Source organism: Manis javanica, chromosome 11, assembly GCF_040802235.1.
Source record: "Manis javanica isolate MJ-LG chromosome 11, MJ_LKY, whole genome shotgun sequence".
Taxonomy (NCBI): Eukaryota; Metazoa; Chordata; class Mammalia; order Pholidota; family Manidae; genus Manis; species Manis javanica.
In genome coordinates, this window is record NC_133166.1 from 82,092,103 (window position 1) to 82,106,132 (window position 14,030).

The window sequence follows — 14,030 nt, forward strand, 5'->3', positions numbered from 1 at the left end:
ATCATCTCCACAGATGCCCAAAAAGCATTTGACAAAAGTCAACATCCATTCATGATAAAAACTTCTGACACAATGGGTATAGAGGGCAAGTACCTCAACATAATAAAGGCTATATATGACAAACCCATAGCAAACATTATACTTAACAGTGAGAAGCTGAAAGCTTTTCCTTTAAGATCAGGAACAAGACAAGGGTACCCACTCTCCCCACTTTTTTCAACATATTTCTGGAGGTCCTTGCCATGGCAATCAGACAACACAACGAAATAAAAGGCATCCAGATTGGTAAAGAAGAAGTTAAACTGTCACTGTTTGCAGATGACATGATATTGCACATAAAAAAACCTAAAGAATCCACTGCAAAACTACTAGATGTAATATCTGAATTCAGAAATGTTACAGGATACAAAATTCATTCATAGAAACTGTTGCACTCCTATACACTAATGATGAACTAACAGAAAGAGAAATCAGGAAAACAATTCCATTCACGATTGCATCAAAAAGAATTAAATGCCTGGGAATAAACCTAACCAAGAAAATGAAAGACCTATACACTGAAAACTACAAGACACTCATGAGAGAAATTAAAAAGGATATCAATAAATGGAAACAACCCATGCTCATAGATAGGAAGAATTTTATTGTCAAAATGGCCATCCTGCCTAAAGCAGTCTAAAGATTCAATGCAATCCCTATCAAAATACCAACACCATTCTTCAATGAACTAGAGAAAATAATTCTAAAATTCATATGGAACCACAAAAGATCTCAAATAGCCAAAGCAATCCTGAAAAGGAAGAATAAAGCTGGGGGGATTACACTCCCTGACTTCAAACTCTACTACAAAGCCACAATAATCAAGACAATTTGGTACGGGCACAAAAACAGAACCATAGACCAATGGAACAGAATAAAAAGCCCAGATATAAACCCAAGTATATATGGTCAATTAATATATGATAAAGGAGCCATGGACATGCAATGGGGAAATGACATCCTCTTCAACAGCTGGTGTTGGCAAAACTGGACAGCTACATGCAAGAGAATGAAACTGGATTATTGTCTATCCCCATACACAAAAGTAAACCTGAAATGGATCAAAGACCTAAATGTAAGTCATGAAATCATAAAACTCTTAGAAGATAACATAGGCAAAAATCTCCTGAATGTAAACATGAGCTACTTTTTTCTGAATGTATCTTCTCGAGCAAGGGGAACAAAAGCAAAAATGAACACATGGGACTACATCAAACTTAAAAGCTTCTGTATGGCAAAGCACACCATCAACAGAACAAAAAGGCATCCTACAGTATGGGAGAATGTATTTATAAACGACATATCTGACAAGGGGTTAACATCCAAAATACATAAAGAACTCATATACCTCAACACCCAAAAGGCAAATAAATGGGCAGAGTATATGAACAGACACTTCTCCAAAGAAGAAATTCAGATGGTCAGCGGACATGAAAAGATGCTCCACATCACTAATTATCAGGGAAATAAACTAAAAACCACAATGAGATATCACCTCACACCAGTTAGGATGGCCAGCATCAAAAAGACTAAGAACAACAAATGCTGCCAAGGATGCAGAGAAAGGGGAACCCTCCTACACGGCTGGTTTGAATGTAAACTAGTTCAACCATTGTGGAAAGCAATATAGAGCTTCCTCACAAAAATAAAAATAAAAATACCATTTAACCCTGGAATTCCACTCCTAGGAATTTACCCAAAGAATAGAAGTTCTCAGATTCAAAAAGACATATGCACCCCTATGTTTATTGTAGCACTTTTTACAATAGTCAAGATATGGAAGCAACCTAAGTGTCCATCACTAGATGAATGGATAAAGAAGAGGTGGTACATATACACAATGGAATACTATTCAGCCATAAGAAAGAAGCAAATCCTACCATTTGCAACAGAATGGATGGAGCTGTAGGATATTATGCTCTGTGAAATAAGCCAGGCAGAGAAAGACAAGTGCCAAATGATTTCCCTCATTTGTGTAGTGTAATAATGAAGCAAAACTGAAGGAACAAAACAGCAGCAGCCTCACAGACTCCAAGAAGGGACTAGCGGTTACCAAAGGGGAGGGGTGGGGGAAGGCGGGTGCGGAGGGAGGAAGAAGGGGGTTGAGAAGTATTATGATTGGCACACGTTGCTTGGGGGTGATCATGTGGATTACAGTGTAGCACAGAGAAGGCAAATAGTGACTGTTGCATCTTATTACACTGATGGACAGTGACTTCAGTGGGGTAAGTGGGGGGGGACTTGATAATATGGGTGAATGTAGTAACCACATTGTTTTATCATGTGAAACCTTCATAAGAGTGTATATCAATAACACCTTAATTAAAAAAATGAAACATCATTCCCACTTAGGAGGCTGAATTCTATATGATGCATATACCACAAATGCAAGGTCTAACATCATCAGGTTTTTGGTTCTTAATCAAAGAACTGAATTTAGAAATTTTAAATGCAATGATTAAACATCCCACATATGCACACACACATTTGTGTATGTGTGTGCACATGTACATATATAAAAACAGATGGCCAACATCATGGAACATACACTGTAGGTCAATAAAAATAGATACAGTTTAGGCAAAGGGTTTGTCTTACTCTGACACACTTTATTTATTTGTGTTGGTTGCTGAGTGCCTCTTGGCTTCTGAGGTGCTATGACTGGTCTAACTCATGTATCTATTATGGCAGCATCAAGATTCTTCTGTTAATCATATATATTTATAAACTGTCTTAGGTTCTTTCTGGAAAAACATGGAGGATAGAAAAAGATGGATGGATGGGTGGACAGACAGATGGATGAACAGATGGATAGTGAGACAGATAAACAGCAAAAAATGGATTTTAGTCTATACTTAGAAGTGCAGGATATACAAATTGTTAATATTTTTGTATCTGTATTTTATTACTACTTTGAGCTCACAATCACCCAAGAGAATGAGAAATTTAAGCTTAGTCAGTTTAAGATCTCTTCTCTTTTCCTGCAGAGCTGTGACTCATTCATGAGGAAACTACATTGAGCTGCAGGAGCATATCACTTGTCCTCATGGTTTTTTACTGAGACTCTGTGCTTCAGCCTGGCCCTCCATTATTATTAGTCCATTCAGTAGCTGCTGAACCACCCCTTCCTCTTATGTGGCTGGTGAATCTCCTCACAGATTATGGGCCCCGTTATGAATCATGGGTACTGTGCTCCTGCTGCCAGATCATCCTGGGACATGGTGACCTGGTCAACTGTCTACAGCTCTCTCTTGACTTGATCCACCACACAGTCAGTCCTCTCTGGCTCTACTCCTTCTCTTTGTAGGGTCTAGATTATCTACTCCCTGAAACCTCTCAGGGGTCTGGCCACTTCTCAGGGACCCTCCCCGGAAGATGGAGTGTCAGGCCCCTCTTTCTGGAGTATACCTGCTTTCATCATATCTTTGTCTTTCCATCTTCCCTAGCCTGGAGAAACTTTTTCTAATGTAGAGGGAATGTTCTCCTCCAGCCGCATTTTTCATACATGTTTGTTGAATCCACAATTTCTCTTTTCCCCCACAGAGCTGAGGATTTTAGAACCAATACAAAGAAATAGCTCTCAGGAGATTTTGATTTTCTATCTTGTCACATTCTTCCACCAAGGCAATAAAAATACAGATGGTGACAGATGGTAACTAAGTGAAAAGGCAATTCAGATATGAGAAGCCAGGGATGGGACTGGGGAGCAGGGAGGAGACAGATGCACAGAAGACTTGTAGAACTTAAGAAAGCTGAGAACCACTCTTCTAGGAGGCAGTATTAAAAGACCCTGAGGATGCTTTGAATAATTATCTAGTCAAAGGGCAGATTTGCCAGATGTCTGGGTGACGATCTTCATTCTCCTTATCTGGGATATCTGCTCATTTAATTCCACAGCATTGTTACCATTAAAAGTAAAAGGCTGCAAATACCCTCACTGGTGATGTGCCTCCCCAAAAGATAAATTTCTCTGAAAGCTGGAAAGTGCTCTTTCGTAGATTACTCATTTGATTGCTATGCACAGTCTTTACTCAGTTTACCTGAGATAACTCTTTATGGGGCTCATTTCCTTCTACTGCCAGGTTTGCTTAAGTATGGTGAGTGTGATTATTTTTTCTCCATATATCTACCCATCTACTCACTCATCCACCCAACGTTTGATGGACATTTACTGTATGCATGGAAGCCAGGATACAAATAAGGATTAAAAAACTGTCACTGCTTCTAAGCATTCAGTCTATTGAGAATGGCAGACCTATGCATAGACAGCTGCAGTACAATGTGATAAGGGCTCTAACAGAAACAGGCAAAGGGTTTTAGGTGTTCTTTGAGAAGCTGTACCTAACTGCCTTCTCTACCTCAAAGACCGTCAAAGAGCCAGTTCACCCAAGTGAACAATAATCCTTCCTGAGCTGACCCTTGGCCTTGATTTGAAACATTGGGAAAGAACACCTACCTCACAAATACCAAGGATGTTAAAGTGCTTTTGAGTGAAACTTTCATTTCTGAAAATGTGGAGTGTTTCCAAGCAGAAAAGGATGATCAACTTCACGGGGAACATTTTGGAGCTAAGCACTTCCCCCCTTCTTTCTTTCTAGGTTTCCAATCCCTCTATCTCTTTCTATTTCAGCATTACTTCACCCTCAGAATATTGCCAAAGTGGGCTTTGGGCCACGTTATGTCACCACCAGTCATCCATTTGGAGGACTTTCCCTCCCATGTGAGTTAATTTGCTGACATCAGTTCAGTAAATGAATATTTCTCTTGACAGCCATGCTGCTTCCTTTTTTGATGTGTCATGAAAACTGTAACTAAGTGAAAATGAGAAGTAGTGAAGCAGCTTTCCATTCATCATCATTTATATTATCATAGTTATTTGTGTGCATGTCTATCAGCCTTGTGAACTTAGGCTCTGGGAAAGGAATGGGGGCTTTGGGATCAAGCAGCTTTACTTTAATTCCCAGTATTATGTGAGCTGTGCATCCTTAGACAACTTGCTTAATCTCCCAGATGCTCAGTGTTCTCATCTGTTAAAAACCAGGAATTAAGAGTGGCCTTGTGCTCTCTTCTTCCTTTGTACATGGTATTGTCCACTGCCCAGCAAGCCCATCCTTTCTGTCTCCTTTCCATTTAATCTGAATCCTACCCATCCTTGAAGACCAAGTTGCAGCCACGGTTTCCTTGGTTGCATCCACCGACTGTGATCCCTGCCATCTGAACCCTTTTTAGGGAATAGATACTCTCTGTACCACTCAATTAGCATTTATCACTCACTACTTTTGTAAAATATTATTCTTAAGGAAAAAGAAGAGAAAGCCATAGGTAAGGTTAGTGAAAACTTTTTTTTCATGTATTTTCTGGTTCACCTTCCTTTTTTAACTCTTGGTTTTTCAGCAGTAAGATAGACTGCCCTGGTAAGTTCTCTGTTCATTTATCTAGTTCTAGGTTGAAACAATCAAATAAAAGAAGTAAAAATGATATTGACCACCGCTACTCTACCAGGGGTGTGAGCATTCTGGTTCTTTGTGGACATTTTTCTCACTTCCCACTGGACCAGAAAAATGATGAGTTTTTCCTCCAGCAACTGAGATCAGCACACCGTTGCTGCCAAATGACAGAATGTTAGACAAATATCCCACCAGCCATTAAGACCATTTGACTAATACGAGACTCAAGTTGAACCTTTGGTCTTTTCATTCCTGCTTCCTTCCAACAAAAACCTCCAAATCACTCCTCACACTGCAGCCAAGCCTGTTTTCTTGCTCCCAACACTTTGGCCAGGCCCTGGGGTGATGGAAAATGAGTGTCCAGAGGCTCTACTCCATTTCTAAGCCCTTTACCAGACTGCAAACTTGTTTACAATGTTTCAAATCAAGGCCAAGGGTCACCTCAGGAAGGCTCTGCGTCTGGTTCTCTTCCACTTCTGTCTGGGGCTGTGTTGCACTTTAGCTTGGAATCCTGAGTGTGCTCCTCGGATCAGCGTTCCAGAGTGTCTAGTGCTTACGTACAGTGTTCAACATGGTTGTTAGATTGCATTGAAAAGGATGTCATCATTCCATTACTTCCAAATGTGTAACTATTTTTCATTCTGCTGATCTTCAATGAACTCATTATGTATATCATTTCCATGCCTGTCTAGCATACACTGTCTCTAATCTAGAGCATTTGCATTTTTGTCATGGTGGGGAGGGTCTGTGAAGGCTGGGTCTAACTTTTTTTCTTCTTTGGGGATCTAGGAACCTATTAAGAACACAGCATTCTATGTATATTTAACAATTGCTGCAAATGCTGCATTTTCCAGGATAGTATCTGATTCTCATATTCTGCCTAAGCTTTATACTCATATTCTTATTTATAGGTCCCACTTTGTTGGAAAATAAGGCTCTCAGAATTTGATCCCAGCTTTCAAGGAAGCTTCCGTTCTGTGGAACCAAGAACAAAAACCAGAAGACTATAAATAAAGAAAAGCAGGCTGATTAATACAGATAAGAGCACTGTATCACTTCAGAGTAATTTAGGGAGAGGAAGGCAGGGAAATCTCACCCTGACTGACATTATAGTCATGGCCTTAGCTGAGTATTCTACCCATTCACACTGTAAAAGTAATCAACTTGCTAACATCTTAAGGGATATGTTGCCTTCAAGTTGGGGAGGCTAGATGGACCTGAAGCAGCATCATCTCAGCATGGTGAGCTCACTCTCTGCAGAGCTGCAGGCAGGCCCAGTGCCAGTGGCTAGTGGAGTTCAGTGTGGCCCACATAGGGCTGCACAGGGCATAATCAGTAGGAAGTCATGTGCTTCCAGCTCACAATAAACCTGGTGTGAAGCAGAAGCAATGACAGAGGTACTAAGACCCCTATAGTAGTTTACTCACTGGGAGACCAAAATCTAAGGTCAGTCAGCTTCCAATATCCCAGCACCCTGCCCCCACTTCCTCTTAGCTAATAGTTCACATAACATGCAAGGCTTGAGCAGAGAGAAGACTGGAAGACCACTGCAAAGGAAGCTAAAAGGCCGAGGTTCTGATTCTGTTTATGATGTACATTGAGGTTTCTGGACAATCCATTTATTTCACTGGACCTTTAGTTTGCCATCTGCAAAATAAGGTGATTGGAAGAGCTGGGTGGCTTTTCATGCTTGTAAAAATAGTGATAGGCTTTCATCACTAAAATCTTATGCCAAACCATGGCTTATAAAGAATGAAAGCAGAAACACACTGGTTGAAGTGGGCAGAGAAGTATATTTAGTTTCCCCTTAATGGAGGGTATCGCGTCACAGAGTCTGAAACTGCTGGCCTTCACGTCTCCAAGGTGACTTCTGGTGCTGACATTCTGTGTGGAGAAAAATGTCCCCGGTATTTTTTTTTAATAAGGAAATATAATTTCATTATACTTTTCTGATGTGAATAAAAGAAAAGGAAATATGGACTAGGGGCACAGTCATGAACTAAATAGCTCCACTTCGTTCTGGCTTCATGAGGGTGTGACAGCAGGGAAGAGGTAAAGGGGACTTCTCTGACTCAACATGAGCATCCTTCCACTCCGCTATTGAGCAAGACAACAAAACAAATACACATAAAGAAAAAATATGTTTCCTGCTCAGGCACCCCCCATCCCCCACCCCTATCCCCAAGAAAGAATCAGGGGAGTCCACGAGCTCCCCTTGCAACCCCATCCCTAAACCCTGGAAGCATTAAGGCAGGAGACTGAAGTGTGGACTAGAGGGGAGAAGAAAGAGGAAACTGGCACACAAGATAGGGCACTGCCCAGAGGGCAAGCCTGGGAGCTGACTTCAGAAGGTGAGCCTCTGCATCCTTGAGCATTTTTCTCGAGTCCCTGGTGGTAGGAGGCCTCTGGCGCCTCCCCCCACCCCCCACCCCCCACCCCCGTAAGGCTTGGAAATCCCATCAGAGAGAAGGTGAACTTTCATGGTCTGATGAGAGAGATTCAATCAAATACTAATATTTGAACTTAATCCCTCACCTGATGAGCTTTTTCCTACTAAATGCTCCCCTCACCACAATAAGTGTAGTTACCATCTGTCACCTTACAAAATTATTACAATGTTATCAATATATCTCCTTGACTGATTTGTTACATAACTGGAATGTTACCTCTTCATCCCCTTTCCCTATTTCACCCATCGCCCACCTGCCGGGTCATGACCAGGGACATTCCGCCTCCTCAGGGAAATGTAGAGGAGAATCTTAGGACTAAAGAGATCAGGGCCCTGAGGCACAGAGCACACGCTTGGAAGCCGAAGGTCTACCAGGAGCAGACTCCCCTCGTTTTGTACTTGTGTGCGGGGCCTGCTCAGTGCGCAGCTCACCCTTGAGTGGGATAAGCTGGTCAGCACGAGTCATTGATCCAGCTGCCCTGAACGGGTGACCACCGTCACTGACACAGGCTTGGTTGTCAAGTGGGTCCGCCTTGTGACCATTCCAAAGCTCTTTCCAGCAGGCCCATACATATCCTGTTCTTGTCAGTTAGGGTAGGACCTGGACCAAGGCAGAGAGGCGAGGAGTCACGGCGCAACTTGGAGAAGCTTCCTACACAGCCTCCCCTCCCACTCCAGCTTCAGTCTCCTCCACAGGGCATGATTTATTTCCTCTCCTTCCCACCTGAGGGAGGGAAAGATGCTCTATCCTTACAGCTGTTCCCCCAAAGCACCCCTGGCTTATTGCAGTGAAATATTTTGTATCTGATTGCCTCAAATTTCTGAGAAGTCAGGAGCAAAGGCATCTGCTGAGGTGGGCTGGAGGAACATGGAGCTTTGAGATAGTAGCTGAGAATACCAGACAAGGACAAATAGAAGAGTCAGTATTTGGTGTTGTCTCCCACTATTATTATAAGTAACTATCATTATAGTGGTCCTAGTGGTCTGGATTGGGTGATTCTCTCCAGGGGCACCCAGACCCCTGGTGCAGGAACAAAGCTAAGCTAGAACCTTGATCCAGGGTTGGTTGAGTATGTGGGGCAGCAGATGTGTGAACGCCAAAACTTTGCATTACATTAAAGCTGCCTGAATCTTTACCATCAAAATAAATCACATGGTGGCCCACCACTTCAATGATTTATTCTACGTACATTCAGTATGTTAGTATTTGTAGTGAAAATATCTTAGTATTTGTACTGCATGTAGACTTTTTTTCATCATGGAGAAAAGACGAGGTTTTTTATTGTTTTTCTTGAAGTAAGATAAGGAAATACAGCTCTTTTTACAGGTTATTTTCTTTGGACAAGTTGATCTAAAGTCAGTCCCATCTATTTTGTTCTTAATGCTTCCTCAGAATCTGAGGATTTCAGGATTCTTTGTCAAGTTATTTCAGGGCCAAATGCTACAGTGTTCAAGGCAGCAAATTCAAATAAAATGGATGATGATCAGCTTCGTAAAAAATGATATAATTGATTTAATGCTTACTCCTTTCTACAGAATTAAGAGCTTCTACAAACATTAGCAGGAGTTTATGATATGGGAAAGATAGGCAAGTTACACTTATTATGGAAAAGCAACCTGTTAGTAAATAATAAATATTAGTGAAAGTTAGTAAATTTTTCAATGCCACTGGGACTGAGAGCAGATTGGGTAAAAGAGAAGGAAGCAAAATGGGAGCTAAACATTATGAAAACTTGGTTCTTGATCTCAAGTAATTTTCATAGAAATTGGAAACGCAATATATATTCTTTGACATGCTAAACAGTCAGTCAACAAGCACTCTTTAGTAGAATCCCTGGTCTGTGCTGTCAAACAGAGGTCTGGCTACAAATCTGCAAAACTAGAATTAGACATCCATTTAAAGGGGAGTTGGGCTCTGTATGGCAGATTCCTTTGACTAAATTAATTTCAAACTAATTAATTTCTATCTAAGGTTAATCAATGCAAAGAAAACAAAGCACTAGCCTGGTTAAAAAGCAAAATGTTATAAATGAAATAGTTTTCATTGTCCTCACATGGCATTCATAGGTGTTAAACCAATGAATTTGTATGTAAGGAACCTTATTTAAATCCATTTTAGACCATAGATAAGCCTTTTGTATTTATTTTCTGATGTTGTAGGCCATAAATGCAAAGATATATTTATTTCCAGGTGTTTCCCTCTGAAAACAGAACAAAGTAGGAAAAAACGCATAATGAAATTGAAAAATCCAAGAGGAGGATCTGAGAGTCTGGATTTTTAATTTTAAATAAGTTTATGCTTGCTGCTGAGTTTCATAAAGCTAACCTAAAAGTATAGGCTGTTATGTATTACTTTGCTGATGGACAGTGACTCTAATGGGGTATGTCGTGGGGACTTGATAATAGGAGGGAATGTAGTAACCACAATGTTACTCATGTGAAACCTTCATAAGATTATATATCAATGATACCTTAATATAAAAAATTGAATTAAAAAATAAAACAAAATAAGTAAAAACCTATTGGCTATTATAAACATACACAGATTTTAGTTTTTGATAGCCATATCTCAGACAAAGATCAGCTTATAAAAGAAGCCTCCCCTAGGAAGCTTTACTTGATTTTTTTTACCCCTTGTTAGTAAACCAAGTAATTGGGGCAACACGCATCATTTTCTGCCCCTCACTTTGTATCTGGCTACATGCTAACTTGTCTGGCAACTGAACTGAATCAAGAACCAAGGTTTCTTCCAGCTCTGAGATTCATTCTATGATTTTCTGCCATAGGAACCCACAGTCTGAGCCTAGAAACCCTCTTCTGAGCATTAGAAGAAGCATAGCAAGGGGCATACGCATGGATATGAAGAATCCAAAGAATGGAACATAAAGAATGTTTTGGAACTAAAATGCAAAGCTAGGAAAGTTTTCTTGGCTCAGTCAGAAAAAAGTTGTTTAAATACTTTCAGGTTTGGAATACCTAAGAGGGTGTGTGCCTTGGTGTCTGTTGGGTTAGGGGAAATCAGTTTCAGTGGCACTGAAACCAGGTCAGGCTTCTCTGGATGAAGTGGAAAATGCCAAATGCCATAATGGGCCTGGGGAACTGCATTAGGAATTCATTTTGTGTCTTCCTCTGAATAAGCTGCCTCTGCTCCTCTCCCAGGACACACAACCTGGCAGATCTGGAGAACAGAATGGGGCCTGTGAACCATCAGGGCAAAGGTCTGGCTACCTCTGTTATGCAGAGGTCTGGCTACAAATTTACAGAACTAGAATTAAACATCCATTAAAAGGGGAGTTGGACTCTGAATGGCAGGAACATATTCTAACTTTCCTGCCCTAATATTACTTCCCTCAAAGCAGCAACATTTCCTTCCTCCACACCCTCCATGCAGCTCCATCCAAATTCATTTTCACAGGCGCAGTCCCTCTCATTTTGTTTCCAGTTTTCCCTTCTGCAGCGCACATTCAAACTGCTTCTCGTGGTTCCTCTTCCCTTAGGCTTTTTGGAACATGATCATGCCAAGGGAATTCCCTAAACAAATACTTCTTTATAGAAAAGTCCATTCTGGTTTTTTTAAATCAATTACAATATGCATATATGAAACCAAAGAACTAAATCTGGTTTTTATCAACCAAGATTAATCCCGTGGAGTTGCTTTCTTTCTTCAGGTAATGATTTTCATCTTTCTGACTCTCCTTCTATTGCAACAATTCCTTCCCAAATCACCACAGAACTTGTGATAAGCAGCACAGCCAACTGTTGACTTTCAGTTTATAATCTTCAGGGCAGATTGCAGAAATTGTTATGGTAAAAACAAATTGAAGAGAATTAAATACTTTTCTTCCAGATGTGGGTGAATCCAAGCACACCCTGGGACTAGAGCAAGAACCTAATACTATTCCTACTTGGTTAAATAGGAGCCTTTTGAACTTTGAGTAGATCATCCTGTAATTCTTGGCCTACTAACTCATTTAAGACAAAAGAAAATAAGCCATCTTCAAGGGAAGTCCCTCTGAGTGTTGATTTCTTACTAGATAAGTACTGCCTATAAATGATTAAGAAGATACACAGATCAGTGACGGCATAACCAGTATAAATTAAATGCATGGCTCTCTGGAAATTCATGGTGTTTTTCTCCCAGGAGGAAATTAGTATTGATTTCACCAAAATAAATTTCAATTTTGGCTTTCTTTTGTTCTCTAAATGTTTTATTTCTCAAAACTTTCTTTTTAAAAAATTTATATTGGTGAAGAAAATAAAGAAAACACTTTACTTAATCAAGTCTTTCACTTATCAGGATTGAAGACCTCTCTAAGTATATGGCAGCTAAACCCAGTGAAATTTGGAATACTATATTAATACTATTAACACTATTGACATGGAGAAATGTGGGTTATATCCATGCCCACAACTCAGTGACTGGCACTTAGCAAAAGCTCATCAAAAGAAATTTAAGTAAGTTGGAAATAATACATATCAGTGAAATAAGGGTATGCAGTTTTTTGTGGTGATAACCTGTGGGACTCTACAAGCTAGGATACTCTTGTTTTCCATGCTGCCCTGTTTGTCTTCCCTTCTTTCCATCTTTAAGATGGGCATAGTTTTAAGACCATTCTTCTAACTTTGTTTCAATCTTAATTTACTGTTTACTATAACATTTTCTTTCTCTCGGGGAGAGATAGGGGCTAGATGGAAGTTTTGTCAAATATTAGAGCAAAGGACAATGTGATAGAATTTTTAAATTAAGGTATAGTTGATATACAATATATTGGTTTCAGATGTATAACAGTGCTTCAACAATTATGTACATTACTAAATGCTCACCATGGTAAGCATGGTTGCCATCTGTCAACATACAAAGACATTACAATATTATTGACTGTATTTCCTATGCAGCACTTTCATCCCTGTGACTAATTTGTTCTATAATTGGATGTTTATGCCTTTTTATACCCTTCACCTATTTCATCCATCCCCCCCTCCCCATGGTCATGGCAACCGTCAACCTGTTCTCTGAGCTTTGGAGTCTATTTTTGTTCTGTTTCGCTTGTTTGATTCAACATACAAATGAGATAATATGGTACTTGTTTTTCTCTGTCTGACTGACTTCACTTAACATAATATTCTCCAGGTCCACGCACATTGTTGTGAATGGCAAGATTTCTTTCTTTTTTATGGCTGAGTAATACTCCATTGTAGATATGTACCACCTCTTCATTATCCATTTTTCTATTGATGGACACTAGGTTGCTTCCAGATCTTGGCTATTGTAAATAATGCTTCAGTAGACATAGGAGTGCATATATCTTTTCAAATTAGTCATTTTGTTTTCTTCAGGTAAAGTTCCAGAAGTAGAATAGATCATATAGTATTTTTATTTTTAGTGTTTTGAGGAAACTCTATACTGCTTACCATAGTGGCTACACCAATTTACATTCCCATAAACAGTGTAGGAGGGTTCCCTTTTCTCCACATCCTTCCCAACACTTGTTATTTCTTGTCTTGTTGGTATGAACCATTTGGACTGGTATAAAGTGATAATTCCTTGTGGTTTTGATATGTATTTCCCTGATGATTAGAAGTGTCTTTTGGACATCTCTGTCTTCTTTGGAAAAATATCTGTTTAGGTCCTCTGCCCAGTTTTTAATAGGATTTTTTTTTTTTTTTTGCTGTTGAGTTATATGAGTTCTTGATATATTGGGGTATATCATTTGCAAATATCTTTTCCCATTCAGTAGGTCACCTTTTTGTTTTTGTGGTGGTTTCCTTTGCTGTGCAGAAGTTTTTTAGTTAGATATAGTCCCCCCTGTTTATTTTTGCTTTTGTTTCCCTTTTCTGGGGAGACATACCCAGAAAAAAAATTACTAATGCTGATGTTCAAGAGTTTGCCGCCTATGTTTTCTTCTAGGATCTTTATGGTTTTGTGTCATGTATTTGGGTCTTTAAGCCATCCTGAGTTCATTTTTGTGTAGGGTGTAAAACAGTGATCCAGTTTCATTCTTCTGCATGTAGCTGCCCAGCTTTCCCAACACCATTTACTGAACAGACTGTCTTTTCTCCCACTGTATATTCTTGTCTCTTCTGTCATATATTAG

At 39.8% G+C, this 14,030-nt stretch overlaps 1 protein-coding gene across 24 annotated transcripts in view; it reads left to right on the forward strand.

The window, feature by feature from the left end:
- Window positions 1–14,030, forward strand: part of LOC118971592 (uncharacterized) — a 411,068-nt gene that overhangs the window by 213,072 nt on the left and 183,966 nt on the right. For 6 of the 24 annotated variants that reach the window (XR_012122776.1, XR_012122777.1, XR_012122769.1 and 3 more), the window contains one exon: window positions 4,670–4,759. The exons of 17 other annotated variants lie outside the window; for them this stretch is intronic. The gene's annotated coding sequence lies outside the window, so the exon portion shown is untranslated. Of the gene's footprint in view, window positions 1–4,669; window positions 4,760–6,397; window positions 6,520–14,030 lie in introns of those variants that run through there. One more of the 24 variants, XR_012122775.1, reaches the window with a different exon arrangement.